The sequence below is a fragment of the Odontesthes bonariensis genome, chromosome 3 (genome assembly GCF_027942865.1).
Source record: "Odontesthes bonariensis isolate fOdoBon6 chromosome 3, fOdoBon6.hap1, whole genome shotgun sequence".
NCBI lineage: Eukaryota > Metazoa > Chordata > Actinopteri > Atheriniformes > Atherinopsidae > Odontesthes > Odontesthes bonariensis.
In genome coordinates, this window is record NC_134508.1 from 39,997,687 (window position 1) to 40,005,474 (window position 7,788).

The following is a 7,788-nucleotide window of genomic DNA, read 5'->3' on the forward strand; positions in this document are numbered from 1 at the left end:
TGGCATTTTAATTGGACCAATTTGGATATCACTGAATGGATCATAATTGGATTACAATTACATTAATTTCCCTTCTATGTAGCTTATTGTTAGCTTTGATATTAGCTGTAATGTTAAAGATTTTTTCAATTGTAAGGTGATTTGGACAAAAGCGTCTGCTAAATGCATAAACATAAACATAACATTCATTTAGATGTATTGAGATGACATCTGTTGTGATTTGACACTGAAAAAAAATCAATTAAATTAATTTCATGCAAATTTCTAATTTTAACTAAACCAAATGTTTCAGAATAAAAAAAAAAATGAATTTGGTCCATACTGTCTGTGCTAAATGGTTTATAAAAATAAGCCAGTTTGTCATCCTATCACAATTTTTCCAGCTCTGTGTTGCTAGGCAGACAATGGTATGCATTCAGCTCTGTGATTGGTGGGCCTTCTGTATATTTAAAACGGACATGGCAATAATAATGATTTACTGAACTGAACATATGAATAAACTTTATCTAAATCGGCCAATCATATATCCTCCCTCAATGGGTGGGCTGTGTAAATACAAAATGCATGACAAGTTCTGCTTGCCGTGGAACCACGAATCACAAGCTACCTGAAGACTTTTCACTACAAGTTACAACCAAAGAACAGCTCAGAATAAGTGAAAGAGCTAGCTAACCTGTTGTTCATGGCAGCGACAGTGAGGAGGAAATCGTTGCCAATTTGGTGGTCATGCAGTTCTCAGGATTAACTTTTAAAGCACAGTTGGCGTTGATAATCAAAAGAAGACCCACATCGAGCTGAATTTGGTGCAGGATATCAAGGTGAAGCTACCTCTGGACAACTGGGTCAACAAAAGCACAGAAGTTATACAGCTGGGATTGTTTCCCATTTAGAAATATGGATCTAAAAAGTTTATCCAAGTCAGTCCATTGATGTCATTACCTGCCCATATTTTTCAAGTAAAGCCTTTGTTAAAGGTAATGAATATGACAAGTTCAGTGGGCAGCTATGCTATTATGCTTTTACTCTGATTTGAGTCCACTGTCTTCTTGTAGCTTGTGTTGAAGTTAATTTGGGGAAAACAGTTGTAATGCTTATCCAATGATTCATTTACCAGGTTCCTGTCATGGTCTGTGGGTTTTTGTTATAATTTTGGTTCTGTGTGAGTATGGCTCTTCTGTTCAGTTTATATCAGAGTTTTCTGTTTGGGTCTATGTTTGGTCTTGGCCTTTGGATATTCTGTTAGTCTTGTTTTCTTGTTTTCCTGCACACCTGGTCGCCATCCGACAATTATCACACCTGCCTTTTGTTAGATAAAAGCTCCCGCAGTATAAATACTCCCAGATTTCTTTTATTCAGTGCCAGAGCCCTGTCTTCATCTTCTTGGTTTCTCTGTTTTTTTATGTCTGTTTCTCTGTTTTCAGCCTTTGAATTTCTTCTTAATGCAGCACTTTAAAATAAAGTCTTCAGTTTTGACACCTGCCTACCTTCTGCTTTTGAGCCTGCATTTACTATAAGTCATCCACCTTCACACTTGGCATGCATTTAATAGTCTGATATACAACTGATATCAGTTATCAGTTGTATGTAATCACTGGTGCTTGGCTTGTGTGTGTGTGCGTGTGCTCTCATGATGTGAACTTAGATCTGAATTGGCTTTGTGTGTTCAGCTGTCATGCATTTTGTTCCCTGTGCTAATATCACTACCTATAGTGCACCTATTGAGTAATGATATAATTATTTCCACCCCCACTCCATAATTAGCTATTTATTTTGGTATCTTTTACTTACTGTTGCTAAACTGCACTGCCGTACTATTGATTTAACTTTTGTTATGGAGCTGAAGTGGTTAAAGGACACTTTTACTGTTAGACAATTATATGAAAGAACAGAAGCAAAGTCTACAATGATCATTATTGGGGCCTCCCATAGCATTGCATAGGATATTTATAGATTTATATATTTATTCTTCCGTCCACATTAATGGGCCCGCACATCCCAACAATATATATATATCAAAACGACCGGCTCGATGAGTTTTCGCGGGCTATTACTTTTATTGAAGATTGGAGTTACCATGGTGACTTAATAAGCAAAAAACAGCCCCCCAAAGCCCCCCTAGGAATAAACAGGGGGATGACCTGGAAAAATCATAAAAAACCCTAAATTTTGAGCAGTTACTGTGTCATCATGCATTAACCTAGAAACGCCATTCAAATGTCAGTTTGTAGATACGTCCGTGCTGTGTTCAGAAGTGAAGACGCCATTTCAATACCTGCTACGGATTTCCCACAGCATGCCTCCAAGCGACCCAAAGTTTTGGCCAAAATCTGCAAAATTTGAATTTTTAGAGCACAACTGCCATTTCATTAGAGTGTGGGAAGAGCAAGAGTTCTGACCTCAGATTCATTTTCGAATCGCCCTCACGCCTACAAATATCGCTCCAATGCCATTATGTACTGTCATAATATAGGCACGCATGTTGGGATTCATAAAATGTTTTCATATTTCATCTAGGGCTGACCGTTTGCTCTCAGAGCCCCTCAGAGCAAAGTGATGTCGGGGCTCAAAGACCTCAAATCCCCATTTTAATTCATCCAATTCTCAGAATCTCAGCAGCTCCTGCAGCCCTTCTTTCTCTCATCCGTGCTTTCACTGTGAATGTGTTACAGATCTGAAACGCGGGAATATTGAAGTCCAAAGGCATCCCTTGCTCATTCTGCGAGAATTTTTTCCGTAGCTCTTACGGTTTCCGAATGGGAAGCATCTGTTCGTAGAGGTTTTTTGGCTCTGAGAAGCCTGAGTCTCATATAATTAGTGTAGCGCAGCTTAAAGGGGAACACTGGGGCATTTGAAGCGCATTTCCATTGCTAGAGGTTGTCAAATACTGACAGTAAGACACAGACCGGTGCAAATCGGCGCTCCCTGTGCGGCGATTGCTGTTTGCGCAGCCTGTCATGCTAGCCAAATACGTGGTGGCTAGGGGCAAGCACTAAACCTTCCACGTAAAACAACAACTTGCACACTGCAGAAACGTCACACCACTTTATAAATCATCCGACAATAAAGTCACAAGCCTTACCATCAAAACCATATGCATGGTTCTCACATTACTGGCATGGGGACGTTACAAAACAACTTTATAAACAGCATGTCACTTACCTCTTGTCGGTATGCTCGCGCATGTTAAAGCCCAAAACAGTCAATGGACGATAATCCCATATACAAAACAATTATCTTCTCTAGAAAAACTGCTAATATTGTTGTAATGTTTTAAATACTTGAACGCAGTTTTTCTAGAGAAGATAATTGTTTTGTATATGGGATTATCGTCCATTGACTGTTTTGGGCTTTAACATGCGCGAGCATACCGACAAGAGGTAAGTGACATGCTGTTTATAAAGTTGTTTTGTAACGTCCCCATGCCAGTAATGTGAGAACCATGCATATGGTTTTGATGGTAAGGCTTGTGACTTTATTGTCGGATGGTTTATAAAGTGGTGTGACGTTTCTGCAGTGTGCAAGTTGTTGTTTTACATGGAAGGTTTAGCTCTTGCCCCTTAGCCACCACGTATTTGGTTAGCATGACAGGCTGCGCAAACAGCGCAATCGCTTCACAGGGAGCGCCGATTTGCACCGGTCTGTGTCCTACCGTCAGTATTTGACAACCTCTAGCAATGGAAATGCGCTTCAAATGCCCCGGAGTTCCCCTTTAACTGTCAGTTAAATGAGGGAGATTAATTACCATAGAAACAAGGCTATTAGTGGCCCAGCCAGTCCTTTGCCGATTTAAAGGGACAGTTCGCCTCTTTAAAGGGACAGTTCGCCGCTTTAAAGGGCCAGTTCGCCTCTTTAAAGGGACAGTTCGCCTCTTTAAAGGGACAGTTCGCCGCTTTAAAGGGCCAGTTCGCCTCTTTAAAGGGACAGTTCGCCTCTTTAAAGGGACAGTTCGCCGCTTTAAAGGGACAGTTCGCCTCTTTAAAGGGACAGTTCGCCTCTTTAAAGGGACAGTTCGCCTCTTTAAAGGGACAGTTCACCGCTTTAAAGGTACAGTTCGCCTCTTTAAAGGGACAGTTCGCCTCTTTAAAGGGACAGTTCGCCGCTTTAAAGGGCCAGTTCGCCTCTTTAAAGGGACAGTTCACCGCTTTAAGAAGAAGCATCCATGTCATCCTTTGATGCCGTTTAGGCTTGAATGCTTCTTCTTTAGGCCTTGCGAACCATTCCTGAGAAGCCATGATTGGTTGAGCGATACGCACACTTTGGCAGGCCCCTTCTAAATTTCTTCAGAAATTTTCTAGTTATTATTATTATAGCATTTATTTATTCATTTTCCCCCAGCGAGGGAACGAGAGTCATGGTTCTGGGAATCAAGGTTCGCTACTGATTGAAGCCTAATCTAAATCATATCCCTTACATATTCTTATACTTATGTAGATATTGTAAATATCTAAAAGAAAATATAGGCTTTACTTTTCATCAGTGACATCACTATGTTATTTCTCTTCAGTTAGAGTTAATGTTCTTCCATCCACACAATCTTTACGACACTTCAGCTCTGCTTGCTAATGTCCATTTCAGATAATAGATTCCCAAAATTCCAGATAAAGGTCACTTTTGGGTTAATGTTCCTCAGGCTTTATTCAGACATGAAAGTGATGAAGAGAACCGCAGTGGGTGCAACCTAGTCAGATTGCTGTCACAAAAAGTATCAGGGGGCTAATTCAGACATGACACCGACAAGTTCAGTTGCTGTCTCATAAATGGAAGGTATTCATGTCTGAAAGAGGTCTAAGTCTAAGCTACTGATGGCTGTTATTTGTCACCGTGTGTGGGTATACGTGTATATGTTTGTACTGAGGATCTTTGGGACAACTTAAATTGCATCCCTTCCAGAAGTAAAATGGGAAAAATGGGACAAAATTATAACCTTTTATATCATTACTGTAGGTCACTGAGGTCACAGAGAGAAAGAGAATCAGATGTCCTCCCCTCATTCCTTTGAAATTACAGCTCTCGCAGGGTCAGCGCAGGATCTCACCCAACTGTGTAATAACAGACCTTTAGAAACACAGACGCACGCAGTAAGTCTAAATGTTAGCGCTGTTGGGTTGTAGAGATGCATATAAGTCCTATGTCCTATGTCCTGAGAAAAATCATGCACAAGCAAAGAAGTTGGGATGAGATTTATGTTTTTTAGGTTACTTTCAACAGGCAGTGACAGGGGCTGCTGCTATCATGGCTGTAAAATAAAGGAAAGTGTGCCACCCGAAAGGCCAGAACAAGGTCATAACCCAGCTCAAAGGGCAACAAAGGCCTTGAGATCACACAAGTTATAACTTAGAGCCAAAACTAAAAGTTAATATGGAGCATTTGTGGCATCTCACTGCTTTATGGATGTTGTTTGTGGTATAGTGAGAGAAAATATGACCAAACAAAAGCCAGGAGACAAATACAGAAGCTTCTAACACTTTCTTTGATCAGTTTGACCAGGTGGTGAAGTTAATTACCTGACAGCACCTCGCTAATGTCATTATTCATTAGTAATTTAAGGAATAATTGGCTGGAGTAGCTTGAGTTAATTAAAAAGCAGAATATGTATTGTTTAGTTTGCGGCAAAAGAAAAGACACAAGCTTTTATCAGAACTTGAAGCCTATGTAAAAAGAGGCACAAAAAACTGACAATTGCCATTGTTTAAGACCAAAGAAACGTAGTGGCAATATCTGGATTTGACATCAGAGTCAGGAAACAGAACAATGCATCAGAAATGCCAAACAGAGCCAGAAAATTGAAGGCAGACCACAAGCAGCTGGGTTTTAAAGGGTTTAAGTGGTTTCGGGTGGAGTCTTCCTTCAAGCATTTAAATGGAGGCGAGTACCCGACTGACCTCAGTCAGCTGCTGGAAGAAGAGGGAGGAAGAGAGGCAGGCACCCATGGAGCATTCCTTCTGGGAAAAGCCTTCATGTGGTGTGTGTGTATGTGTGTGTGGGAGGGTGGGTGGCTCTGCATGCTTGGTGGTAATCATCAAAGGGAGTAACCACATCTTTGCCAGGAACATTTAAAAGTGCATCCTGCTGCACTTTCTCCAGTGTGTGTGTGTGTGTGTGTGTGTGTGTGTGTGAAGACATTCATACGGTTGTGTGGACACATTTCCGTTTTAAACTAATGGAGTAAGGGCATTTGTTCATAATGATGAGCTCTTTTAACATCCTCATGACTTCAAAAAGAATATCTCTGTTAAACATGTTAATGTGTTGGTTATTTCATTGGGATTGTGAGAAGTTCTCATGATCAGACGGAGTCTACTCTGCAGCAGAAAGCGATCAAAGCGCCCTTAGTTTGCAGAATCAGAAGCTCTCCTAACAGGCGAGATAAATTTGCAAATAAACCAACATTTTTCCCTTACAACGGGGCACAGAAAACATTTCAAATGTCGCCATTTATTAATTCATGAAAAATATTATCTCATCTTAAAGCCACAAAAGTGAAAGCAGTTGTTGTCACAAGATGATGATCATGCCCCTCAATCTATGTACGCTCATCACATTACGACTAACACTGTCACCTCACAGCAAGAGGGTTCCTGGTTTGATACCCGGTTCCTCCTACCATTCAAAACCATGCATGTTAGGTTAATTAATGATTCTAAATTGTCTCTAGGAGTGAGTGTGCATGGTTGTGTGTCTCTGTGGGGCCCTGTGATGGACTGGCGACCTGTCCAGGGAGTACCTTGCTTCTTGCCAGACAGCTGGGATAGGCTGCAGCTGAATTGGATTAGGCAGGCATAGAAAATGGATGGATGTATGAACATTACGACTGTGTTGCTTTGAAAGTTGCGACTGGAACAAATTGTGTGATGGAATTATCTTCTTTCCTTCCATAAAGAATGCGCCAGTGTTTCCTATACTAAAGTAGATACAAAAAGAGGCATTGAAGCTCATTTCCTTACTATTCAAATAATTTGACAAGCTCTTATCATGACTGCAACTGAGATACCTCTGGGTCCTTTCACTCAGGAACCCTCATGAGGAAATAAAGAATATTCGACCGGACCCTTTCTGGAGACATCAACCTACCGGACATGTATGGCGCACACTGTCCAAGAGGCTACGATAACAGGAGCAAGCTACGTGTCAGTGTTGGCTGCAGTTACCCTCGTGCCCTTGCAATGTTGCCAGGCACAATTAGTGAGGAGGAAAAGTACTGCTGTGATTGAAACAGATTCATGATTTGTTGTGCTTCATATCTGTTCCCATGAGTCACAGCTGAGGATGATTTTAGAGTAGATTCAATAAAAATTGTGTCAGTGAGTTATTATGAGGCTGGTTCGTACTCAGTAATTAAATGCTTTGATTAATGGGAAGAAAAAAATCTAATTTGCCGGCTGGAGTTTTTAAGATCTCACACTGGCCTGGTGATGAAAATACAGAGATTCATGGTACTGAAAAATTCTCCATCTTTCTTTTCTGTAGAATGTAAGCTTGTTCACTTAAAATATGTGAAAAGACATACCACAGTGTCTCATCCATCCATCTCTCATCTAATACGACGATAATATCGACAAGAGGCTGATGCCATTTTAATTTTGTATCAGCCAATTCAAATGAGTTCATAGGCCCAATATCAACACACATTACAGTTAGTGCAGTTACATATGCCATTTGGAAAAAAAAACATTTAAAAGCACCTGAAGATGTGAGCAAATACGATTGTAAAACAAATTTAATGTGATATGCTTCTATGCGGCTCAGCAGTAGATTTAAATTAAATGGATCTCTTTCCACACTGTCCTT